This window comes from Marmota monax, unplaced genomic scaffold (assembly GCF_021218885.2).
Source record: "Marmota monax isolate L192 unplaced genomic scaffold, Marmota_monax_Labrador192_F-V1.1 WCK01_AAM20220418_F8-fsc00027, whole genome shotgun sequence".
Taxonomy (NCBI): Eukaryota; Metazoa; Chordata; class Mammalia; order Rodentia; family Sciuridae; genus Marmota; species Marmota monax.
The window spans coordinates 17,115,590-17,143,475 of record NW_026694617.1 but is presented as its reverse complement, the minus strand read 5'-3'; the positions used below and the strand labels follow the sequence as shown (position 1 = coordinate 17,143,475).

Below are 27,886 nucleotides of genomic sequence, written 5' to 3'. Positions count from 1 at the left end.
TATCTATATATCTATATAGATATATATGATATATAGATATATAAATGTAGACATATATATACACAGATATATGAGTACACAAACTATATGTATATGTGCATGTATATTTAGTGTGTGCACCTGTGTGTGCATATGTGTAAACAGATTTTGATGTTGCTGTCAAACTGCCAATATAGGAAGTTTGTCCCAATTTATACTCTCATAACAGCTTATGGGAACAACTGTTGGCTTAAACCCTTGTCAATACTGAATATTATGAATATTAGATCTTTGTCAGCTTAAAAAGCAAAAAAGTTATACCTCATCATTATTATTTTAATTTTTTATTTGAATGACAGTGAGTGAAAAAACATTTTCATGCATTTATAGATGAGACTCTCTTTGACATTCTGTCCTTTGAGGTGTTTCCTAATGAGGCCTGTGTTCATCCTCAGCAGTTCCACACTCTTTCTTTTTTTATTTGTTCTTTTTAGTTATACATGACAGTAGAATGTATTTTGACATATCATACATACATGGAGTATAACTTCCCATTTTTATGGTTGTACATGTTGTGGAGTTACAATGGTCGTCTATTCACATATGAACATAAGAAAGTTATGTCTGATTCATTCTACTGTCTTTCCCACACTCTGAATTCCACTCATCCACATTCTCTGGACTCCAGCTGGATAGCACCTCCTGCTTTCTGAACCCTCTTCTGGTGCTATTTCCATTGCCTTAAAGCCACCTTCCTAAACCCAAATGCCAGCCTCCAGTGAAGTCTTGAAATGGAGTGGGGGTGTTTTGAAATGCTTGATTTTAGGTAAATTTCCTATTCTGTGGTCCAAGCTCCTTACACAGCCTGGGGATCATTTCTGAAGTCCAATGGCATAAGAAAATGACCTAGTGACATAGTCCTTTTGCAGCATCTCCCTCTGCAAATGAGCTCTCTGTTAGAGAAGGCTGCAGGGCTACACTGATGACCTTATTTAAAATTGTATAACCTGTAGGAGATTCCAGGGCCATCATGAGGCAGACCACCACCTCAGATGAAAAGCCTAGGCCAAAACTTGGTTTTTGTTTGTTTTTGGCTGATTAACCATTTTAAGTATATAGTTCAATAGCATTAAGCGCATTTACATTATGCAACCAACCTCCTGAACTCTCTTTCATCTTGCAAAAATGAACAAGTTCTCATGAACCCCTCCTACTGGCAATTATCATTCCGGTTTCTATTTGGCTTTCTCTGCTCTCAATACCTCACATAAGCAGAATTATGCAGTATTTGTCCTTTTGTGACTGGCTTATTTCACTTGGCCTGGTGCCCTCATGGTTCATCCATGTTGTAGCATGTTTCAGAATTTCCTTCCTTTTTAAGGCTAAAAATATTCCAATGTATGTACCCAGGTGTGGGAGACCAACATTGCACTTGACTGAGTCACACTCCCCAGCTGGGTGCTGAGACACTCAGTCACAAAAATGTGGCAGAACTTTCCCCACCCTTCTTGGGTTCGAGGGTCCGTGTCTCGTGCATGGGTGTGTCTTGCTACAGCCCCATGGGTAAAGCTATGCTCAACCATTCCTTTGTAATATAACTCCTTGCCCTGTTTAGGATAGAATCTTCCATGGAAGTGCCTTGTGTGTGTCCCCTTCTCTTACTGTGCCCTTGGGTGTGGCCTACCCAGGTGTCAGTCAACCTGCTGACAGTGGACATCATGAAGATAGACTCAGCCCCCTGAAACCTGACTCCTTGCCTCATTTGAATAGCTTCTCCTCAATAAAAGGGGTCAGCACATGCTCTCAGCTCTCTCTCTTCCTGCAGACCCTTAAGGTCAGAGGAGCCATCACAGTGACCCCAAACAAAAACGTATTTGTGTCTCTTTGTGGTTATTTTGAGCAGCCCAGTCAGCCCAGTTCAACTGGAGTAAACCCTGAGCTTTTTAATCTCGAGAACAGAAACCCGGCACCCAGGAAGATTTTTAAGCCACCAATGTTCAGGCCCAGTCCAAACTAAAGAAATCAGAATCTCTTTGGGTGGAAACCACAGATTAAAGTGTTTAATGTGCTCCCCAGAGGATTCTCATATGTAGCCAGGGTTGATGAGAGCTATCCGGTGGCTTGCAAGCATCTAAAACTCATCAATTTGTCCAATATGCCTGTCCTCCTCCTGGATTCCACTCTAAGATGAGGGCATACCCCCCTGGTTTCCAAGCTTTGCTATGCATTTGGACCACCTGGGGAGCTTTTAAAACTCCTGCTACCTGGGGTCACATTCCATATCAAGTACATCAGAATACCTGGGGATAAGGTGCAGGTGTCAGTATTTTTTAAAGATCCCAGATGATTCCAATGGGTAGCAAAGTTTGAGAACCACTGCACCACCACCAATTAACTTGCTCAGGCCAAAAACTTGAGAGTCATCCTTGATTCCTCTGTCTCTAATAATTAAATCAAATTCTCATCAAATCCCTGTGATCTTATCTCCTGAAACAATGGCTCTCAAAGGGTGGACTGAATAAGGCAACAGATTCATCTGGGTTTGCTGGGACTTTCCTGGTTTTAGCACTGAAAGTCCCTAGGTTTCAGAAATATTCATCAGCCAGTCTGGGGCAAACCACTGGATCAGCAGCACCACCATCACCTGGGAAAAGCAAGCAAAGGATCAGACCCCAGCCCAGGACCCCCTGCTTCACAAACTCTTGGGAAGGGGCCCAGCTTTCTGAGCTTTCACAGATTTCCTGGTGAGTCTGATGAATGCTTCAGTTTGAAAATCACTTCCCTGAGGACCTCCAAGTCCACAGTGCAGTGATCAGAGATGCTGTTGCTTTTAGGGCCAGCAGCTAAAACCTAATGAGAATCCACTCTGCAGCAGAATCATTCTTCTTGTTTGTTTTTGTTTTTGCTACTAGAGATTGAACCCAGGGGTATTCTACCACTGAGCTACATCCCAGTCCTTTATTTTTTATTTTGAGACTGGGTATCACTAAGTTGCCTAGGTTGGCTTTGAGCGTGAGATCTTCCTACCTCAGTCTCCCAAGCCTCTGGGATTACAGGTGTGCATCACTGTGCCTAGCTAGAAGGTACATTCTTATGATCTGGACAGACTGAGTCCATCATAGATGCTGCAGGTCCACCCTCTGGTGTTGGGGTATGCAGAGACTGGCTGGCGATGTCTGCAGACATATTTGGCTATATAGGAAAGGGGGATGCTCTTGGCATGTACTGGCTAGAGGCCAGAGATTCTGCTCAATAAATACTCCACAATGCATAGGACAGTCCTTGTCCTCACAGCAAAGAATCATTCAACACAAAATATCAAGAGTACTGAGCTTGAGAAACACTGCAAGTGGCTTCACTGCCCCCAGTCATGATGTTTATCATTCCATCCTTAAAATTGGTCATTTTTAGTATTTATCCAGTTTTCTGTTTTCCATTTTAGGTGAGTTAAGCCTCCAAATAGATAAAGTTACAGTAAGTCAACTTCTACAAGTTCTTTTATCTGAAATCACCCACCCAAATTTCATAAAACCCATAGCTGCATGTGTAGCACAATTTCAGAAGTTGTGATGTCTGTCCCCTCCATACCTTTCTTTATCAAGTTTACATTTAATTGGTGCTGCTTTTCTTGTTGTTTTACCAAAGCTGACATTTGTGAAGCCTCACAAGGGTTATATGACTTTCTTTTTTTTTTTTTTTTTCCTGGCTCAATTTTTTGGTGGGTTTGAATAATACATGTAAAGTGATTGGCATTAAGAAACAAAGCTATGCTTTCTTTGGATGAAAAATGTGTAAATGTATTTCCAAAGGCACAGGATGCATTTGGGTAATTGTTTAATGAATGCTGCTAGGTGACACGAATCTGAAAACTTATTAAGTACTGCAAAAAACAAACAAAAAAACAACCCCCCCCAAAAAAAAACAAACCAACAGCAAAATATATTAAACTGACAATAATAAACTTTTTAACATTGCTAATTAGTTAACTTACTATCCACTAACATTGCCTTAATAGCCCTTGCTTGAAGACCATCCTGTCCACACCTTATCAAAGAGTTTCCTCTGCTTTTTGGAGATAGTTTGTATGAAACAGATGAAGCCAGGTAATGCCCAACTGCAGAGCCATAGGCCCACAGGTGGAAGCAGTGTTTGATAAAGCCTTCTCCATGGGAAAAGCACATCCCACACTGCTTCTACTACTGCTCAGTTCTTCTGCAAATGATGCAGTAATATGCAACAGAGGGCCTGATTATAATAAATTGATTAGTCTTTAAAACATTTTCTAACACAAATAAGCTAGAGTTGTCATAGAAATCTTGTGTTTAACCCTTTCCATTATTTGTGTGACATTTTTTTCATATTACTTATGGAATCATTAGCTATTTCAACGTTTTCCCCCTAAATTGCATCACAGGGAGGAATGCAGAATGCAGAGTTATGAATTTTACTTTTGTTTCAATCAGAGCAGATACTAAGTTTTCCTTAAAATTTAATATTTATTCATATCTAGGATATTAACAAAATATCCAGAAAGTATGGGTAGTTCTAAAGAATTTACACTTTTTCTAAATTTTGCAAGTTGTTTCTCCATGTTGACAATAAATAGTCACCAAATGCACAAGTAAAACTTGTGATTTCAACACTACGAACATCACTTGGAGCTTCCTTAAGATGTAGAAAGACTCCATCATTGGGGGCTCTTCACTATACACTAAGCATCAGTTTTCCCGTGGACACTGTTTTATACAGCAATAATCTTGTGTATCATCTGATTAGTCTGTAAATGTAATAATTATAATTAATGCTCTGCTATATTATATGCTAGTTTTTACTCAATGCTGCTTTCCCATATAACTAAAAATTCAGAACTTGCTGATAACTTCACTTATCCATAAAATGCCAACTTATCAGGGAAACCAGGTAAGACTTACCAGGATTTGAGTCTCTGTCGAGAGGTGTGCAGGCAGCAAACAGGGCGTGTAAAGACACACCTGAAAGTGAGAGTCAATTTAAGTAGAAAATGTTCTCCCCGAGGCACCTAAGGGTAGGAAAGAACATGAGAGGTATTCCAAAACCTGCCAAAAAGGTGATTTGTGAAGTTACTCACCTTAGATTTTGACTACACACCCTGTATGCAGAGGGAAATAGAACTGAATTTTTATGGCAAATGTTCTTGTTTTCTCTAAAACCACTTTTAATGCCAGGGGAAAATGCAGAGATATGTCATTCTGTTTTATTTATTTATTTATTTATTGGCTCATGTTTCAGCAGTAATTTTTAAACAGCTTGGTACTTTCTAGCTATGAATGTGCTGAATTAGAGGGGCTTGTTTCTTAGATATGAGGGACCTCAATCCCACCCCAATCCACTTCAATAGGGCCAGGTGAGGTACTATTATTAGGGTCCTCAAGGCTCGGTTCAGTTCTAACTGGCTTGGGATCACCTTAAAAGTCTCACACATTTTGTTTACCTTGTGATTCTCCAAATACAACCATTGTTGGAATTGCAGGTCTAGCTGGTTTGGAAACCCATGTAGTTTGGAATTCCATTCTCCTATAAACAAGGTTTATAGAATAGAAGTGAAGTTAAGAGTTTTAAATTATAATAGCATGTCAGGAAACTAAAGTATCAATGTAAAGAAAACCTGTGCAGTTTCAGTGGGTCATTTTATTGGTTCCTTGAAAAAGATGTATTTGGGATTCCTAGAAATTCATGGAGAACACCTCTTGGAAGAATAATGGTTGTGAGCTGAGCCAAAACGAGATACTAATTTTTATACAATATTTACACATCAGGGAATACATTTGACAAACTTTCCCCAAACACTAATGTTTTATACCTTGAAAGTTTTTCAGAGGTGTTGTCAATGGCTCTCCCTTGATAATTTGTGTTGTTTTATTTATTGCTATATTTTAAATTGATGTCACTGTATTGCTTTCCCTGCAGGTCAAGCCAATCTGCTTATGTCTGACATCCAAGAAAGCAAACTCCTGAGCCATGGCTTCTCCATTTCAAGACTAAGTAAGTACAAGGAAACTTTATAGTCAGTATTTGACAAACTAAAAATTCCACAAAGCACCAGGCATTAGGAGGTGAAAGGTCAATATTTGATTTTTAGGTAGAAACTTCAGCAGGATCTGAGTGAAATTGAGAAACTTTTCAGTTTGTTCAGTTGATGGGTTTGCATCTGTTGAGTAGTCCAATACCATGAATTTTCCTTCAGACTTTTAGAGTACAAAGCATAAAAATGTAGGCACTGAATATTTATATGTTTTAATCTTATTTCAAACATTGCAGTTCCACAAACTGTTTTTATTCATTTTAAAAATATATGATGTTGCTGCATTCTTGAGTGATTTTTTTTTCTTATCTTGAGGTTCCCTCTCCTGTAAGTGTATCTCCAGTTTTATAATGAAAATCCAGTGACAACATGGTTTAAATTTCAAAAGTTGCCTTCAAGTCATGATGAATCAGTGGTCCTGCAGGCTGTTTTCCTATAGACTGATGCCATATCTTGGGATACTTAACTCCATTTCAGAAAGGCTTAACTATTCGCCTATTGGGATTAGGGTTAGGGATGGAGAGTTGCCAGACAGGAGATAGTTCCAAAAAAAAGAATTTGGCCATGGAACAGAAAGGTCATTCTATCAGTGAAGGAAGAAGTGGTCTCTCAGCATAGGTCTTCTTAAAGTCTTGGCATCTTTCACTTGTCTTTGTCAAAATGAAAATGGCTTTACTGCATTTCCTGAACAATCATATGTGCTCATTTACCAAAACCAGACAGTGCAAAGACATATGAAACCAAAAACCAACTGAAAGCCTACAATCTTTTAGTATCTTTCGAGATCTCTCCTCTCTCACTCTCTTGTTCTTGCTTGCTCTCTCTCCTCTCAGAAGTAGAGGACAGGCTGAAGGGCAGGAGCAAGACTCAAATCCCAGCTCCTAGAACTTTCAAGACTGGGAACTTCTGTCAGGTACAATTTACCTATCAAATGTCATTGACTGTAAACAGGCAGTTCAGTGCCTTCACCTGAACTACAGTGACTTGTGAGAGAACGGTTCATCTCTTCCTTAGGACAAGGTATTTCCTTGGAAGGCAGCCTGGGAAGAAAGTCCTTGGTGCTGCCTCATCTCCACCAGAGCTGCTAATGACTCTGCTCCGACTGTGGCCTTGCCTGTCTTTCCTTCTTGGGGGCCACCTATCTGAGGTGGAGAAGCTGCCCCTAACAAGACTTGCCCAGACTCCAGAAGTCTGCACTGGACATGGTGAGCCTTGCAAGTCCTTACAGGATGTGTGGGGGATTACTCATTCTCCCAGAAGCCTCCAAACAGCTCGTCAGGCTTTAATAGGATTTGAGAGCCCAGTGAAGATCCCGGTGCTTAATGAGGCTGACACCAGCTGCCAACACTGAGAGGACAGATGGGTGTGGTTTGCCTGAGAAGTCCTCAGGCAGTGAGGAAGTGCCAAACCCTTTTTGATGGGCCTGGTATCACCGGTTTTCTACTATCTCAGAGTGACACATGAAACTGCAGAGAACCCCAGGTGGATTTGCCCTGTGTTTTCTCTTATAACCTTCCCTGTTTCTTCTTTAAGGAGGAAGATAGGAAGAACTATGCAGCCTGAAGTGGCTTGGCCCAAGGTTACCCTTGAAGGCTCACCTCAGAATCTCCCTTGGGGCACCCTAGTTAAAGAGACTGAGGCAGATGAAATTGGCAGGGCATTTAAGAGATAGCAGGATAGCAGGGGACTCAAGTCCACCAGATTATTTGGCAGGGGGGGGGTACTGGGGATTGAATTCAGGGTCGCTCAACCACTGAGCCACATTCCCAGCCCTATTTTGTATTTTATTTAGAGATAGGGTCTCACTGAGTTGCTTAGTGCCTCACTTTTGCTGAAGCTGGCTATGAACTTGCGACCCTCCTGCCTCAGCCTCCACTGTGTGCCACTGTGCCTGGCTCACCAATTGGTTTTTTATAATTTCTGTAAGAATTTAAAAATACATCTCAACATGTATTGAAAAATACTAAAATGTACTAAACTTTCAGATTATCGATATATGGGTAAAACCTGTTTCATTTCTATGCAAAAATTGGTAGTACAGGCATATAGAGTGTGACACCCCTTGAGGACTTGAGAGATAAGTAACCCTTTGTCTGCAAGATAAGGAAACCAAAATCTAGAGAGTTAAGTAACTCGATTAAAGATACACATCAGTCCATAGCCACCCTTCATCTTCCCTGCTTTAACAGCCCATGTGGATAGCTGTGTTTCTTTTATTTTGTTCTTTGGTGTGGTGGCTTTGTGGTACGGGATCATTCTGGAACACTTGAAGTTTTCAGAGAATCCAAGAAAATATTTTGTAGGAGAATGAGGCTTATTGAATAATTTACTCCCCACCTCAACCTTGTGAGTTAGGTGCTGAATTATTCTCATTTATAGATGAGAAACCTGAAGCACAAAGAAGTAACTCACCCTTTCCCAATATCCACATGGATATCAATGTTTGCTTTTTTTGTTTGGTTTTTTTTTGGGGGGTGGGGTGGGGGTAGTACTGGGGATTGAATTTAGGAGCACTTGGCCACTGAGCCACATCCCCAGCCCTATTTTGTATTTTATTTAGAGACAGGGTCTCACTGAGTTGCTCAGCACCTCGCCCTTGCTAAGGCTGGCTTTGAACTCGTGCTCCTCCTGCCTCAGCCTCCTGAGCTGCTAAGATTAGAGGTGCACACCACCATGCCTGGTTTCAATGTTTCTTTTTCAATGTTTCCCCTGAGATGAACTAACACAGCAAGGAAACAGGGGCGGAATAGGTAGAAAAAACCAAGTTGTTGGGGCCCATCATATGTAGTGAACTGACTCTTTCCTTTTGATCACAAGGAACTGTGGCAGAAAAATGTTAAAAATCTTTGAAATGGGCAGAAAGGTGCCTGGATATCCTATGTGGTATATCCATCCTGTTTACATATGTCTTTCATTGACTTTGAGCTATTTTACAACTCTAGAAGTCTTAAAATATTGATAGTAATGAAAATGATTCCTCATGGAAATGTAAATTAGATCCTGTAGGGATACTATTGATTATTGCCATGTTGCTATCAGCCAACTGATTTCAGCCTTTCTGATAGCCTGTATATATATGTTTTGAAAATACTCTCCTTTGAACTGGTTATAACATTTTTCTAGTTCTCTCCTTCATTAATGAATTAAAGTCATTGACATGTGTTTGTTTATAGTTACATGGAAATCATGATTTTATCTTTTAAATGACCAGTCTTCTTATATGCTTGTCATTCTTGCATGTGCCTGTGTGACTCTCCTAGGTGCTGTTTCTTCTGTGGGTTGTACTTTGCCTACTTCTTCATCTAGATCAGGGGTCAACAAATCTCAGGCCCTGTATGGCCAACTCTCTGCTTTGGAATGGCCTACAAGCTAAGAATGATTTTCACATTTTAAATGGTTAAGAAAAATCAAAATAATAATAATACTTTGTGGGAGCATTAAAATGAAATACAACTTTTAGTGTCCATATATAACATCTAATTGAAACAGTCATTTTGATGTGTTTAGATGTTGTTGGCAGCTGCACTGTGTATGCTACAAGGCACAGTTGAGTAGTTGCAAAAGAGACAACACACCTGCCAAGTCAAAAATATTTGTGACCTTGACCTTGAGAGAAAAAGTCGGTTTACTCACAATCTAATTAATGCCTCTGGAGTCTCAGCATCACCTCCGGGACCCTCCACTTTCTCTAACCTTCTGGCCCATACTGAGTTCCCCTTCTGGGTTCCCTGTACCTATGTCTCTGGTAGCAGCTGCCTCTTTATCCCTTCATTCCTGGTTTTTATGTCCCTCAGACCTGGGCTCCATCTTGCTCAACCTGCATTCCCAGTGCCCAAGATAACAGGCTCAATATTTGTTGAGTGAATGCTTCTTTCATCCTTTGCTGGATGAAACGAGTATTTGTACATCACATTATCCTGAATAAATATTTAACAATTGGCTATCTATCAATCCATTTTAAAAAGAAAATGATAGAAGTCAATATTTCTTTTGATTTTCCCAGCAATTAAATGATATAGCAAGGAAGCGGTGGGCTTAATGCTGTGAAGACCAGCTGGTTGGGACTTACTGAGAGTGGCAGCTCTGAGAGGATAGAATGTGCCCAACAGGAGCACAGACTTAAAAAGTTGGAGGAAGCCTGAGTTTCCAGAGTTCATGAAGCTCCAGCTTGGGAAGGGAGAGGAGGGCCACACAGTTTCTGGGAGTACCTTTGACATTGTTTTCTACATAGCTACTTCATGGTAGCTCCTCTTGCTTGTCCTGTTTATCACTCTATTACCACTAATTCTTGTTTTTTTCTGCTTTATCCTTGTTGCCACGCCAAGGAAACATCCCCTTGCTCTATCAATCATTGTATGTGAGCCCAGTTCTCTCCAGATTGCAATTCTGTTTTGTTGTTTCCTGGCAGCTCTGAATGTTCACTCCCACAAGGTGCTACTGGGGAGAAATGCCAATGCGTCACGCTCAGTAATCAATTCAGGACTTAGGTCATCAAAACAGCTTAGAGATTGATAACATAGTTGGAAAGCAGATTTGCAGAAAAAACTCTAAGCACCTTTAAGAATCTAAGCATTGTACTATTTTAGTGTACCCCAAACTGCGTGGACTCCTTCTTCAATCTGTTCATTATCTTCCTGGGTCTTCAGGTGAGACTCTAGCTTTGTCCTGGCATAGGATTTGCCATTACTTGGATGACCTACAGAGTCTGTGGTCCCAGGCTTGAGACCACGTGGAACTTGATACCACCTTCACCTACTATGGGCCTAGGCACAATTTTTAGTTCCTCAAAGACAGCGACCTTATCTTCCTGTTCCCTTGGCAACTCTCATTCAGATGTCATATGCCGAAGCTACAGGAGGGATTGGCACAGACAGGATTAAACTCCCAATTACCCACATGCTTTGGCTTGAACTGTGTCCTCTATCCTTCACTCCAAGTTCATATTGTTGAAGTCCTAACCCCTCATATTTCAGAATGCCACCTTATTTGGGGTGGGACTTCAGCCCATCATCACACCTATCTTTGTGATCATGGTCTATGGACTATCACAGTGCTGGGTCCCACCCAGATCCTTAATGATTGGGCATGAAGGCACTCAAGTCTCCACTTTCAGAGATTCTTGTTTCTATTCTTCCAGTCCTCCTGGAACACTATTTAGCAATGGGCTCAGAAATGTATTGCTTGACGGAAGGATTGATTCTTTCATGGAGCACTAGATGCAGAGCAGCAAATCCAGGTATGCAAATGAGCCTTCTCTTTTTTTCTGTATAAAATAGAGGTGAGGGGCTGGGGATGTGGCTCAAGCGGTAGCGCGCTCGCCTGGCATGCGTGCGGCCCGGGTTCGATCCTCAGCACCACATACAAACAAAGATGTTGTGTCCGCCGAAAACTAAAAAATAAATATTAAAAATTCTCTCTCTCCCTCCCTCTCTCACTCTATCTTTAAAAAAAAAAAATAGAGGTGAGACTCTGCTTGCATGAGAAGAGTGGAAAGCTGAGATCTCAAAGTCCCTGTCTGTCCATAAGCATCTTCCCGGAGTGGAGCTGGTATTCCACAAGACATGACTTTCATATTCTCATTGTGTCTTTCTCATCTTGATGGAAAGTAATGACACACCCCTGACAACACCTAACATGTCTCATCAAGGGTAAGAGACTTTATGAGCCAACTTGCAGGTTTGGGGAAAACTGAGAAAGTTTTGGCATGGCCTGCTGGAGCATATGTCAGCCTCACAACCATAGGAACTGAGGTGATTTTCCAAAACCGACTGTCCTCATATTGGCTCTATATGCTAAAATGTAAGAATAGGAAGATGTGAGTCTCTGTTCTTATATTAGTGCGGGTCCATGTCTAGGTAGTGCCAAACTAGGGATGCTCCAAACCCAGGTACTCAGATACAGTGATGTCTTTCTTTTTTATAGCCTTTGGACTGAGGGTCTAGGGGCCTTTAAAAACAATAGGCTTTCTTTTCACTTTTAAATATTGGTTTTTCACAATTGGATAGACCCACAGTCCTACTATCCTCCTAATTTTGATACCAAACTTTCAACTTTTGTAGTTTAGATTTTTTTTTAGATTTTTTAGTTGTCATATTTATTTATATGTGGTGCTGAGAATTGAACCCAGTGCCTCACACATGCTAGGCAAGCTCTCAACCACTGACCCCAGCCCTGTAGTTTAGATTTAAGGATAAATAATTTAAAGAAGAAAGCGCTTATATTTTGGAGTCAGACACATTTGAATTCATATGCTAGAACTCTCCCACAGCTGTGTGATCTTTGGAAAGAAAAGTGGCATTTCCTCACAGGGTTGGTAAGAATATTGAATGGGAATATTCAATATTGGATAATTGAGAATATTTAATATTATGTGTAAGAATATTGATGGACACATTGCCTTGTATGGTATGTGGCATTCAACAAGCACTACAGATAGCTTAGGTGTTTTCTTCTTCTTCTTCCCATTTTATTATAGCAATTCCTAGCTAAAAAGAAGATAAATACTGAAAACACATGTAAAGTAGGCAAACATTTCAAAGGTTGCTTATATTTGAAGGACAGAATGTGAAAGAACATAAAGTGATTTGCAAAGGATTATGCTTTAGTCGGCTTCAGCTGCCAGAATAAAATGCCAAAAGACTGGGTGGCTTAAATAGCAGAGATTTATTTTCTCACAGTTTTGGAGGTTAGAAGTCCCAGATGAAGGTGCCAGCCCATCTACTTCCTGGTAAGGGCTCTCTTCTCCTTGTGTCCTCACATGGCAGAAGGAGAGAGTGAGAGAGCAAGAGAGCACTCCCGAAGCAATTTCTTTTTATAAGAACACTAATCCAATTATCAGGGCTCCACCCTTATGACCTCATTTGACTTTAGTCCTCCTGGTAAAGGACCTAAATGCACATTGGGACTTGGGGTTTCAACATATGAATTGAGGCGTACAGGACACAAACATCCAGTCCATAGGTCATATTTACACTTGGCATTTCATTTCAGCTTTTATTTTGGGAATTTAAAATTGCATTAAGATTTATAAAAAATGCTTCTTTCCTTATCCTGCCTTTCTGGATTCAGGCAGGGAAGGAGGCCAGAAGGCTGCAGCAGCATCCTACAATTTGTTGACATTTTCCCACAGCACTGGAGGTGTGTAGTCTTCTCTGGGCAGGTCAAAGTTTCCAGGGTTCACTGCAATTGGAATGGGGCTTCAAAACTGCCCTCTTGGGCGATGGGGGAGAAATTAAGAGAAGGAAGGAGTGAGAGAGACAACAGATCTCAAAATCCATGTCCCTTCACACCAGAGATTGTGAGGTCTCTCTGTTCCCGCCCCCCGCAGGGCCCTCCCCCCCAACTAATCAGTTGTCAATTGACTCCATCAAGCTGTCCTTGCTGCTGCTTTTATCTTCACTGTTTATTCTGATATCCTTGTTTTTCCTCTCAATGCAGCAGCATATTATTGGGAACATGCATTTAATTACAGTGTTTTTGTGAAAAGCTGCTGCATGCCTGTTTTCTTGTACACTATCCAGAAACATTTTATAAAATCATCTTTTCTTTTTAGAGGACTAGATTTATTAGTTGATTTTTTTTTTGGTCTTTTTTTTTGCCAGAGAAGACAAAGAAAAATAAAAAAATAAAAAAAACATCAAAAACAGGTCTGAAGGAGAAGACACACATGAGAACAACCAAATGGGAGATGGTGCTAAGGGAAAGACATGCCATTTGCCCTGATGGTCTGAGGAGGTTGGTTTGCCAACCTCAATTATTAACACCCACTGAACACAAAGTATTACCCTAGGCTCTGAGCCTCACAGTCTGGTGAAAGGAACAAAGGAGAATATTAAAATTACTATTGGCAAGGTAAAATGTTCCTGGGTTAACTGAGAACCAGTCCCCAAACACTCAGAGACTTTCTAGTCCTCATGTGGCTTCTAGGGGCTTCACGAGCCAAGAAGAAAACGTGAAACTCCCACCCTACAAAATGGTCATGCAACTTCAAAAAGAGTCTCCAATAGTTAGATGGAGTATTATGTTCAAATATTAACACCGAAGCCCTCTGTACATTACAAGGGGATGTGTGATGTAAGGAATTGCTTTAAAAATGCTAAAGTATATGGAAAAAAAACGATCACATGGTGAAAATTACAGAAAGAATCTGGGAATGGTAGCAATTATTCATTTGCCTTTATTCACTCAATCAATATTTATTGAGGGTAAACCATGAGCCTAGAATGGAGTCTGTCACATATCAGGCACACGATAACTATCCCTGAATGAAGAAGAGAATACATCATTTTTCCGTATTTTATTCTAGGCCTGAGGGATGTATAGTGAAAACAGGACCTGGCTGTACCTTCCCAGAGGTCTAGTTGGGAATGCAGAAATTCAGCAAATAAATAAATTCACAGGTGGACTTCAGACTGCAATAGCAGCTGTAAAGAAACAAACAGTGTGGCTGGGGATAGAGCTCAGTTGGTAGAATGCTTGACTTGCATGCACAGGGCCCTGGTTCAATCCCCAGCACCACACATACACACACACACACAAAAAAAAAAAAAAAAGAAAGAAAGAAAAAAAAATAGTGTGATGTGTTTGGTGGGAGAGAGTAACAGAGGAAAGGGCCTACTTAAAGACAGGGTGAAGGGAGTCACCTAGAGGATGAGAACAAAACTATGCAGATACCTGGAGAAAGAACCTCTAGGCAGAGGAAATAGCAAGTGCAAAGCTTCTGGGGTGGAAAGGGACTTAGCATGTGTAAATAAAGGGCAGTGTGGCAGAGTGGGAAAGAGGAAGGGAGGGAGAGTACGTGGTCTGAAATTTGGATTTTCTCATAAGTGGAGTGGGAAGTCAATGAAGTATTTTAGGCAGGGATCTCTCTATTGTAGAGAACATAGCAAACCATGGTCCTGAGGCTGAATATGGCCAGCCACTTGTGATTGCCAATAAAGTTTTATTGGAACATAGCTACACCCATTCCTTTAGGTATTATCTATGGCTGTTTTCACTCCAAAACAACAGAGTTGAGTGGGTGCAACAGAGACTGGATGGCTTGCAGAGCCTAAGTTATTTACTGCCTGAATTTTTTTTTTTTTTAATTTGCCAACCCGGCTCTATTGTGTGAAATATCACGAGGACAATGGGGAAGCAGGAAGCGCAGCTGGGAGACTGCAGATAGAGTATATGTCTGTTCAACATATATTTTGGAGCCAGTCACAGTGGCCCATGCCAGTAATCCCAGCAGCAGGAGGCTGCAGCAGGAGGATTACAAGTTCAAAGGCAGCCTCAGCAAAAGCAAGGTGCTAAGCAACTCAGTGAGACCCTGTCTCTAAATAAAATACAAAATAGGGCTGGGGGTGTGGCTCAGTGGTCGAATGCCCAAGTTCAATCCCTGGTACTCTCCCCGCCCCCCCCCCCCCCAAAACCCCTATATTTTGGAAATAGACTTACAGAATGAACCATGAATTTGTTGGGTTTGGGGAATTTAAAACAATGTCTTCTAGGGTTTTGCCCTGAGCCAACATGGTGCCATTTACTGAGATCTGGCACTATTATAGACTAGATGTTTTATGACTACCCCTACTAATTCATATGTTAAATCCTCATTTCCCTGTGATGGTGTGGTTTTAGAGGAATCAATGTCCTTATAAAGGATCCTACAGATATTTCTATTTCCCCCTTCCAAGGTTTGAGGACACAGTAAAAAGATGCTATCTGTGAACCAGGCAGTAGGCTCTCATCAGACACTAAATCTGCTGTGCCTTGATCTTGAACTTACAGCCTCCAGACTGTGATAAACAGATTTCTGTTGTTTATTAATCACCCAGTCTAAGAAACTCTATTATAGTCCCCCCCCACAAATGGATTAGAAAACAATAGAGAAGAGAAGGGCTATAGAGTTAAAAAAAACAAAAAAACAAAAAAAAACTCAAGATTTAAATTTTGAACAGATTAATTTTGAGATGTCAAGTAGACCATATTTGGACAGAGGATTGAGAGCTAGGAGATAGGATGCTGTTTAGCCCAGGAGAACAAAACTCAGAGAAGTTCCAGCACACAGTAAAGACAGTAAAAAGCTTGAGAAAAAGAGGAGAGAGAAGAAAGGGCTGAGGTTATAGTTTAGGGGTAGAGTGCTTGCCTAGCATGCATGAGGCCCTGGGATTGATCCCACAAAGAGAGAGAGAGGGATAGAGATTGGAGTGAGGGAGAGTGGCTTGGAGTACTACCATATAGACACCATCAAGCTAAGGCCCCAGAGGTGGTTTTGTCACAGGTCTGGAGAGAGAGAGGCAGATATTGGAAAGGCACTATCTCCTTGTGCTAGGACCAGCTTTTGCTGCCCCTCTCCCTCCTGGAGGTGAAGGATGGAACAGACATAGCTCTGGCTATCAGGGTGAAGAAGTCTGAGTTTAGAGTTAACTTGAGAGTACAGATTCGGGAATCAGAGGTGGAAATCAAATATTGCTTCATTTCTAACATGGGTTTGTAGATTGTGGTTCTGATGGTCAGCCATGTCTAGGTTCCCTGCTCCCCACCCCATCCTGCACTTCTGAACCTGGGGCCACCCAACCAGGGAGGTCTGCAAGTGTACCAGAGCCCAGGCCTGACAGAAAGCATTAGCTACACTGCTGATACGGGATAGAGGTGGCCACCCTGAGACCTTTCCCCAGATGGTGGGCCCAGACCACTAACATGAAGACCAGTAGAACCCAGTGATCCCCAGCTTTGCTTTGGGCAGTCAAACCAAAGAGAAAGAGAGAACTAAGAAGGAGAAGAGTCACTTATGCTGTTTTTTCCCTGTCAAAATCAATTTTATTGAGATACACTTACGTACAATAAACCACACTCATTTTAGGTATATAGTTTTGTGAGTTCTGACAAATGAACACCCCTATAACCACCACCATAATCAAGATATGGGCTGTTTCCATCATCCCTAAAAGGTCCTTCTGCCCCTTTGTAGTAAATATCTACCCATCCCCTGGCAATCACTAATCTGCTTTCTTTCATTGTAGGCTGGTTTTGCCCATTTCAATGTTTTATATAAATAAAACTTCCATGTTTGGTTTATTTCACTCAGTGGAATGAGATACCTATATAAGTAGTTTTTATAGCTGATTAATATTTCATTGGTATGAGTATTGAGATATATATATATATATATATACACCAAAAGATGTTTATCCATTTACCTATTGATGGACATTTGAATCTACAGGTGGGAGAGGAGAAAGGCTGGGCAGTAGATTGAGTGCCATGTTTCTCTTGTGCTAATGTGCATCAGAATCACTCAAAGAGCTTCTGAAAGCACAGATGCTTATTCCCATCCTCAGAGCTCCTGAGTCAGTACATCTGGAGTGGACTGAGGATCCGTGTTTCTAACAACTGATGCTGGTGTCACTGTTCTAGGGACCACACTTTGAGAACCCTATGTCTTGCATCATTTCCTTGCAGAAACTGGAGGACCTGGAGGTGAAGTGCACCATTACACGGGACTGTATGCATCACAGGCTTCATTAATACACAGCCCTATTCACTTTGACAAATATAAGCCTAGGAATGGTTTCGTTGAACAACTTTACTAAGGTGTCACTTATTACCATAAATTCCCTTGTTTTAAGTGTAAAATTCAATGATTTTTAGTAAATTTACCAAATTGTGCCATAATCAACACAATGCAGTTTTAAAACACTTCTGTCACTGTAGCAAGTTCCATTACCCAGTCTATGGTCTGTTCTTGTTCCCAGTCTCTGGCCCAGACAGGCACTAATCTATTATCTGTCTTCATAGGTTTGACTTCTGGACATTTTAAGAAAATGGAGTCATGCAATATGTGTTTTTTTTTTGTGTCTGGCTTCTTTAATTTAGCACAATGTTTTTGGGAGTCTTTCACATTGTGGCATACATTAATATTTTTTGAAACATTGCTGAATAGCGTTCAATTTCATTGTATAAACCTACCATTTAATTGTATTTCATTTTGTTTATCCATTCATTGTTCATGAACATTGGGGTGTTTTTGGCTCTTATGACTAATGATTCTCTGGACAGTCATGTCTGAGGCTTTGTGTAGACACAGGTTTTCATTTCTTTGGGGCACATGCCTAACCATGGAATAGCTAGGTCATATGGTAAATTTACATTTAACAACTAAGGAAACTGCCAGACTGTTTTTCAAAGTGGATATGCCATTTTATATTCCCACCAGCTGTATCTGAGGGGTCTATTTTCTCTAGATATTTTTTGATGAGAGGAATAGAATTTGAGAGACACCAATGGGCTGTGTAAAGAAATGTATTCAAAATTCTGTTCATTGACTACTTTAAGTGCACACACTATAGTGTGGGAACGAGTTGTTCCTTTATACTGGCTTCCACCTTGACTGCACATTAAAATCATTTGGGGAACTTGAAAAATTGTGATGCCTAAGCCGAAGCTCAGAAAATAATGAGACTCTGTGGGGCTGAGTGGGCAGGCAGCAGGCCTGTAAGACTCCCCAGGTGGCTTGCTGAGAACATTTGATTAAAAAGAAAATTTCTTTTGTTGAGTCATCTACTGAGATAATGAGCATCAGAGTTACAGCTGAAGAAAGACATTGTCTATAGGATAAACCAAGCAGGTCTGGAGAAATTTTATGGCTGTAGAAGGAACAAAGGATGTACTGTCTGGCAAATAGCAGCTTCTGTAATTACCCTCATATACTTTTTGTGGTATTATTTCAAGCTTTTTGACCATAAAGTGGAGGAGAGAAGATGATAATTGAAGGAGGAGAATGGGATGGGGAATAAGAGGTGTCAATGTCTGATTCCAGAGAGACTTGAGTTGTTTAAATGTCAATAGACATCCAGTGGAGCAGGAGCAGGGATAACTAATGGGTGAGAATCCCCCAAGGAGGAAGAGACTTCCAGACCCAGGCAGAAAGTCTGGCCTTACACAGGAGGAAGGACAGCTCATCTGCTTTAACAGAAGATAGAGGTGGCACTAGGGTACTGTGGTGCAGGGAAGCCAAGGGGAGCAGGGAAACAGCCCAAGCCAGGGGCCCCCAATCAAAGCCCAGGGACTTGCAGAGAGAGAAGGACCACCAGAGGCTCAAGCAAGGAGCCAGGCCAGGGAATGGAGACCCAAGGGCAGGGCTGGGGCAGGGGGCTCAGGACAGTGGACAGGGCTGGGGAGGGAAGGCAGGGGATCCAGCAGGAAGGAGGCAGGCTCAAGGGCAAGGGCCACTGCCAGGTATCAGGGTTGCTGGAACAGGACCAAGGGCCCAGGGAGAGCATGAGGGGCAGGGCTCTGTTTCCCATAAAGCTCCATGGCCTAGATGAGACTTGAACACCAGGGACGGGGCCAAGGATGCCTGGCAAAGGATGGGGGCCAGGAGGAGGGCAGGAGAGCACAGCACAGGGTCACAGTTGGGTGCAAAGAGGGGGGAGAAGCAGGATCCAAACAAAAAGCACAGGCAAAAGATCTACCCAATGGATCCAGGTTGAGGTACCCAAGGAGTAGGAAGCTTACCGCCTGTGCTAGGGGAATGGGAGATGGGGAAGGGGAGGAAGAGGCTGCGTGAGGATGAGGAGAAACCCGTCAAAGCAAGGGGCACCGAGGGGAGCACGCTACAAGACCCAAGAAGTGACCCCCAGGTTAAGAACCTACAGGAAGCGACATCACACTACACAAGGCGACTCGAGGAATGCCGTCAGAGATTAGGGCAAGCGGCCAAGCAGAGCACCACGAAGGGTCAGGGTTAGGGAGGGCTGGGTTGGGGTAGGGGGCAGCATGCAAGGTGAGAGGGCAAGAAGGAAGGGAGGGGATTGCGCAAGCCAAGGTCGGGCGCAATGCCCACATCTACTGCCAGGTGTCAGGCTTCTGGCAGCCAAGGGGGCCCAGGTGAGGGGCAAGGCTGTGTTTCCCTTAAGGAGCCTTCAGGGCGCAGAGGCCAGCCAATTCCAGTCCTCTGCCCCAGGTGACTAGATTCTCAGAGAGGGACGAGGACCAAACGAGGGCCAAAGCTGGGCACTGTGTGGGGATACCCTGCGTCCAGAAGCAGGGGTGGGGAGCCAGGACCCATTGGAGGAGCCCAGGCTAGGGAGAAGCAGGGGCAGCGGAGGGTCCAGGCAGTGCCAGGATACCACAGCATGCCCCTGAGGAGCAGGGCAGCGGCCAGCCCAAGCAAGGAGCCCCCAGTCAAGGCCCAGGGACGCGCAGGGCAATAAGGGCCACCAGAGGCTTGAGGGAGGAGCCAGGCCAGGGAATGCAGAGCCAGGGGCTGGAGAGGGAAGGCAAGGGATCCGGCAGGAGGCAGGCGGCTCGAGGCCCAGTGCCATGGCCAGGGATCAGGGCTCCGGATGCGGGACCAAGGGCCCAGGGAGAGCAAGGGGCCAGCTGAGGAGCAGGGCTTGGTTTCCCATAAGGTGCGCTGGCCCAGAGGAGGATCCTGGGCCAGGGACCTGGCAAAGGGGGCCTGGCAAGGGAAGGGGGCCAGGAGGAGGGGCCAGGAGGGCTCCGCACGGGGTCTCGCGGTGGGTGCAGAGAGGGGCCAGAGCCAAGACCTAAGCAAGGAGCCCAGGGTAGGGACCGACCCGACCTAGGACAATGAGGGACCCAAGGAGCAGGGAGACCACCCGAGGGGAAAGCGGGCAAGATGAGGAAGGGGTGTTGCGGGGATGAGGAGACAACGGGCAGGCGGCACAAGGGGCACAGAGGGGAGCACGGTAGGGGGCCCAAGCAACGGCCCCCAGGTCCGACCAGACAGGGAGAGACGCCACGCGACGCCACGCCACACCACGACCATGGTCAGGGGCCCAGGCGAGGAGCCAGGCCCGGGGACTGGAGTGCAAAGTGTCAAGGTTAATATTTGTTAGTATTGATGGGCCTTTATTTTATTCAAGTGGTGAGAATTGAACCCAGTGCTTCAGACTTGTGAGGCAAGCACTCTACCACTGAGCCACAACCATAGCCCCAGGCTTTAAGATTTTTTTTTCCCCAAGGATATGTATGCCTCTATGTGTCCATTTATAATGGATGCAAATGAAGACTGCTCTGCTTCTGTTGAGGTATAAATGGCAGATAATTGTAGCTTATATTTCTACAGTTTTTGTTATTTTAGAATGGCCTATAAAGTGCTTTGTATTTAGTCATTCTATTAACTTGAGAGCAAGTAGAAATTCTTCTGTTCTTTTTTCTTTTCTTCTCTCTCTCTCTCTCTTTTTTTTTTTTTTTTTTGGTACTGGGGATTAAACCCAGAGGCACTTAACCACAGAGCCACATCCCCAGCCTCCCCTCCTTTTTTAATTTTTATTTTTTAGTTGTAGATGAACACAATATCTTTATTTATTTTTATGTGGTGCTGAGGATTGAACCCAGTGCCTTGCATGTATGAGGCAAGCCCTGTACTGCTGAGCTGTAGCCCAACATGCCCAACCCTTTTTTATTTTAAATTTTGCGACAGTGTCTTGATAAGTTGTTCAGGTCCTGGCTAATTGCTGAGGGTGGTCTCAAACTTGTGATCCTCCTTTCTCAGCCTCCTGAGTCATTGGGAATACAGGCATGTGCCACTGGGATTACAGGCATGTGCCACTGGGCCTGGCATGAGTAATAATTATTAATAGTAATTAATTATTAATGTAGCAAATTTATAAGAAGAGAAAGTAGGTAGGCCCAGTGGCACATGCTTGTAATACCAGTGACTTGTGAAGCTGAGACAGGAGGATTACAAAAAGACCAGCCTCAGCAACTTAGCAAAGCCTTAAGCAACTTAATATTGCTGTCTCAGAATGAAAAATCAAAAAGGCAGGGGATACAGTTCAGTGGTAAAGACCCCTGGGTTAGGTCCTCAGTACAAACAAATAAACAAGAAAAGATAAGGAATGAGCCCTAAGTTTTCTTAGTTTTTAAAAAATTATTATTTATTTTTGCATTACAATTCTTAATACACCTTTATACCACAATTTATCATATCTCTGATTGTATATAAGGTATGTTGACACCAAATTCACATCTTCATACATGTATTTTGTATAATGATGAGGGTCTCTTTTCACCACTTATTTTTTTTTAAAGTGTTTTGAGTTGTAGATGGACACAGCACCTTTATTTCATTTATTCATTTATTTATTTGGTGCTGAGGATTGAACACAGTTCATCACACATGCTAGGCAAGCACTCTACCATTGAGCTACAACCCCATCTCTTCTTATAGTTTTTGACCTAACAATTTTTCAACCTTTTAGAATGATTCCATATATACTTTTTCATTTGCAAGTCAAAATTTTTACTTAAAATATAATTTAGGTTACCTGAATGATGTACACATTTTATGAAAACATTTGTTGTGTAAACAAAACTTTAATAATCAATTAATATGTACACATTAAACCCTCAGTTTATGGTTCAAGACAAGAGTGGTGATGATGACAATGATGACGATGAGGATGACGATGATGATGACAATGACAACAAAGGCAAGGAAGATGATGAAGCCTGATTTTAGTTGAGAGCATGCTCTGTGGCCAGGCATACAGGTTGGTGTTTTCCTATGGTCCCAACTATTATGGAGGCTGAGTTTGAGACCAGAGTGGGCAATTTAGAGAGCCTGTTTCAAAATTTTAAAAGCCTGGGGGTGTAGCGTAAGGATACAGTGTTCCTTTGTTCAATCCCCAGTGCCAGTCAGAGTTTGGGGAAAGAACAGTTGATGGAAGTGGATTGTTTGAATTTGAATTCTTGGCTCTTACTCTTTTTTTTTTTAATTTTTTATTGTGGGTTGTTCAAAACATTACAAATTTCTTGACATATCATATTCCACACTTTGATTCAAGTGGGTTATGAACTCCCACCTTCACCCCATACACAGATTGCAGAATCACATCAGTTACACATCCATTGATTTACATATTGCCATACTAGTGTCTGTTGTGCTCCGCTGCCTTTCCCATCCTCCACCATCCCCCCTCCCCACCTCTCCCCTCCCCTCCCCTCCTCTCTCTCTACCCCCTCCACTGTATAACCCTGAGGGTCTCCTTCCATTACCATGCAATTTCCCTTCTCTCTCCCTTTCCCTCCCACCTCTCATCCCTGTTAAATGTTAATCTTCTCCTGCTCTTCGTCCCTACTCTGATCTTAGTTACTCTCCTTATATCAAAGAAGACATTTGGCATTTGTTTTTTAGGGATTGGCTAGCTTCACTTAGCATAATCTGCTCTAATGCCATCCATTTCCCTGTAAATTCTATGATTTTGTCATTTTTTAATGCAGAGTAATACTCCATTGTGTATAAATGCCACATTTTTTTTATCCATTCGTCTATTGAAGGGCATCTAGGTTGGTTCCACAGTCTTGCTATTGTGAACTGTGCTGCTATGAACATCGATGTAGCAGTGTCCCTGTAGCATGCTCTTTTTAGGTCTTTAGGGAATAGACCGAGAAGGGGAATAGCTGGGTCAAATGGTGGCTCCATTCCCAGCTTTCCAAGAAATCTCCATACTGCTTTCCAAATTGGCTGCACCAATCTGCAGTCCCACCAGCAATGTACAAGTGTACCCTTTTCCCCACATCCTTGCCAGCACTTGTTGTTGTTTGACTTCATAATGGCTGCCAATCTTACTGGAGTGAGATGGTATCTTAGGGTGGTTTTGATTTGCATTTCTCTGACAGCTAGAGATGTTGAGCATTTTTTCATGTACTTGTTGATTGACTGTATGTCCTCCTCTGAGAAGTGTCTGTTCAGGTCCTTGGCCCATTTGTTGATTGGGTTGTTTGTTCTCTTATTGTCTAATTTTTTGAGTTCTTTGTATACTCTGGATATTAGGGCTCTATCTGAAGTGTGAGGAGTAAAGATTTGTTCCCAGGGTGTAGGCTCCCTATTTACCTCTCTTATTGTTTCTTTTGCTGAGAAAAAACTTTTTAGTTTGAGTAAGTCCCATTTGTTGATTCTAGTTATTAACTTTTGTGCTATGGGTGTCCTATTGAGGAATTTGGAGCCCGACCCCACAGTATGTAGATCGTAGCCAACTTTTTCTTCTATCAGACGGCGTGTCTCTGATTTGATATCAAGCTCCTTGATCCATTTTGAATTCACTTTTGTGCATGGCGAGAGAAAGGGATTCAGTTTCATTTTGTTGCCTATGGATTTCCAGTTTTCCCAGCACCATTTGTTGAAGATGCTATCCTTCCTCCATTGCATGCTTTTAGCCCCTTTATCAAATATAAGATAGTTGTAGTTTTGTGGATTGGTTTCTGTGTCCTCTATTCTGTACCATTGGTCCACCCGCCTGTTTTGGTACCAGTACCATGCTGTTTTTGTTACTATTGCTCTGTAGTATAGTTTGAAGTCTGGTATCGCTATACCGCCTGATTCACACTTCCTGCTTAGCATTGTTTTTGCTATTCTGGGTCTTTTATTTTTCCATGTGAATTTCATGATTGCTTTCTCTATTTCTACAAGAAATGCCGTTGGGATTTTGATTGGCATTGCATTAAACCTATAGAGAACTTTTGGTAATATCGCCATTTTGATGATGTTAGTTCTGCCTACCCATGAACAGGGTATATTTTTCCATCTTCTAAGATCTTCTTCTATTTCTCTCTTTAGGGTTCTGTAGTTTTCATTGTATAAGCCTTTCACCTCTTTTGTTAGGTTGATTCCCAAGTATTTTATTTTTTTTGAAGATATTGTGAATGGAGTGGTTGTCCTCATTTCCATTTCAGAGGATTTGTCGCTGATATACAGGAATGCCTTTGATTTATGCGTGTTGATTTTATATCCTGCCGCTTTGCTGAATTCATTTATTAGCTCTAATAGTTTCGTTGTAGACCCTTTTGGGTCTGCTAGGTATAGAATCATATCATCTGCAAATAGTGATAATTTAAGTTCTTCTTTTCCTATTTTTATGCCTTTAATTTCTTTCGTCTGTCTAATTGCTCTGGCCAGTGTTTTGAGAACTATGTTGAACAGAAGTGGAGAGAGAGGGCATCCCTGTCTTGTTCCAGATTTTAGAGGGAATGCCTTCAGTTTTTCTCCATTCAGAATGATGCTAGCCTGAGGCTTAGCATAGATTGCTTTTACAATATTGAGGTATGTTCCTGTTATCCCTAGTTTTTCTAGAGTTTTGAACATAAAGGGATGCTGTACTTTGTCAAATGCTTTTTCCGCATCTATCGAGATGATCATATGGTTCTTATTTTTAAGTCTATTGATGTGGTGAATAACATTTATTGATTTCCGTATATTGAACCAGCCTTGCATCCCAGGGATGAATCCTACTTGATCATGGTGTACAATTTTTTTTTTTTTTAATTTTTAATTTTTTATTGTGGGTTGTTCAAAACATTACAAATTTCTTGACATATCATATTCCACACTTTGATTCAAGTGGGTTATGAACTCACACCTTCACCCCATACACAGCTTGCAGAATCACATCGGTTACACATCCATTGATTTACAAATTGCCATACTAGTGTCTGTTGTGCTCCGCTGCCTTTCCCATCCTCCACTCTCCCCCCTCCCCATCTCTCCCCTCCCCTCCCCTCCTCTCTCTCTACCTCCTCCACTGTATAACCCTGAGGGTCTCCTTCCATTACCATGCAATTTCCCTTCACTCTCCCTTTCCCTCCCACCTCTCATCCCTGTTAAATGTTAATCTTCTTCTCCTGCTCTTCATCCCTACTCTGTTCTTAGTTACTCTCCTTATATCAAAGAAGACATTTGGCATTTATTTTTTTAGGGATTGGCTAGCTTCACTTAGCATAATCTGCTCTAATGCCATCCATTTCCCTGTAAATTCTATGATTTTGTCATTTTTTAATGCAGAGTAATACTCCATTGTGTATAGATGCCACATTTTTTTTATCCATTCGTCTATTGAAGGGCATCTAGGTTGGTTCCACAGTCTTGCTATTGTGAATTGTGCTGCTATGAACCTCGATGTAGCAGTGTCCCTGTAGCATGCTCTTTTCAGGTCTTTAGGGAATAGACCAAGAAGGGGAATAGCTGGGTCAAATGGTGGCTCCATTCCCAGCTTTCCAAGAAATCTCCATACTGCTTTCCAAATTGGCTGCACCAATCTGCAGTCCCACCAGCAATGTACAAGTGTACCCTTTTCCCCACATCCTCGCCAGCACTTGTTGTTGTTTGACTTCTTAATGGCTGCCAATCTTACTGGAGTGAGATGGTATCTTAGGGTGGTTTTGATTTGCATTTCTCTGACAGCTAGAGATGTTGAGCATTTTTTCATGTACTTGTTGATTGACTGTATGTCCTCCTCTGAGAAGTGTCTGTTCAGGTCCTTGGCCCATTTGTTGATTGGGTTGTTTGTTCTCTTATTGTCTAATTTTTTGAGTTCTTTGTATACTCTGGATATTAGGGCTCTATCTGAAGTGTGAGGAGTAAAGATTTGTTCCCAGGGTGTAGGCTCCCTGTTTACCTCTCTTATTGTTTCTTTTGCTGAGAAAAAACTTTTTAGTTTGATTAAGTCCCATTTGTTGATTCTAGTTATTAACTTTTGTGCTATGGGTGTCCTATTGAGGAATTTGGAGCCCGACCCCACCGACTGTAGATCGTAGCCAACTTTTTCTTCTATCAGACGGCGCGTCTCTGATTTGATATCAAGCTCCTTGATCCATTTTGAATTCACTTTTGTGCATGGCGAGAGAAAGGGATTCAGTTTCATTTTGTTGCATATGGATTTCCAGTTTTCCCAGCACCATTTGTTGAAGATGCTATCCTTCCTCCATTGCATGTTTTTAGCCCCTTTATCAAATATAAGAAAGTTGTAGTTTTGTGGATTGGTTTCTGTGTCCTCTATTCTGTACCATTGGTCCACCCGCCTGTTTTGGTACCAGTACCATGCTGTTTTTGTTACTATTGCTCTGTAGTATAGTTTGAAGTCTGGTATCGCTATACCGCCTGATTCACACTTCCTGCTTAGCATTGTTTTTGCTATTCTGGGTCTTTTATTTTTCCATATGAATTTCATGATTGCTTTCTCTATTTCTACAAGAAATGCCGTTGGGATTTTGATTGGCATTGCATTAAACCTATAGAGAACTTTGGGTAATATCGCCATTTTGATGATGTTAGTTCTGCCTATCCATGAACAGGGTATATTTTTCCATCTTCTAAGATCTTCTTCTATTTCTCTCTTTAGGGTTCTGTAGTTTTCATTGTATAAGTCTTTCACCTCTTTTGTTAGGTTGATTCCCAAGTATTTTATTTTTTTTGAAGATATTTTGAATGGAGTGGTTGTCCTCATTTCCATTTCAGAGGATTTGTCACTGATATACAGGAATGCCTTTGATTTATGCGTGTTGATTTTATAACCTGCCACTTTGCTGAATTCATTTATTAGCTCTAATAGTTTCTTTGTAGAGCCTTTTGGGTCTGCTAGGTATAGAATCATATCATCTGCAAATAGTGATAATTTAAGTTCTTCTTTTCCTATTTTTATGCCTTTAATTTCTTTCGTCTGTCTAATTGCTCTGGCCAGTGTTTCGAGAACTATGTTGAACAGAAGTGGAGAGAGAGGGCATCCCTGTCTTGTTCCAGATTTTAGAGGGAATGCCTTCAGTTTTTCTCCATTCAGAATGATGCTAGCCTGAGGCTTAGCATAGATTGCTTTTACAATATTGAGGTATGTTCCTGTTATCCCTAGTTTTTCTAGAGTTTTGAACATAAAGGGATGCTGTACTTTGTCAAATGCTTTTTCCGCATCTATCGAGATGATCATATGGTTCTTATTTTTAAGTCTATTGATGTGGTGAATAACATTTATTGATTTCCGTACATTGAACCAGCCTTGCATCCCAGGGATGAATCCTACTTGATCATGGTGTACAATTTTTTTGATATGTTTTTGTATCCGATTCGCC

The 27,886-nt window shown here is 41.9% G+C and overlaps 1 protein-coding gene across 1 annotated transcript in view; it reads right to left on the bottom strand.

Moving 5' to 3' along the window:
• Positions 1 to 5,022, bottom strand: part of Lamb4 (laminin subunit beta 4) — a 105,118-nt gene extending 100,096 nt beyond the window's left edge. Inside the window, exon 1 of the mRNA XM_058572154.1 lies at positions 4,911 to 5,022. The gene's annotated coding sequence lies outside the window, so the exon portion shown is untranslated. The remainder of the gene's footprint in view (positions 1 to 4,910) is intronic.
• Positions 5,023 to 27,886: the final 22,864 nt, after the last annotated feature.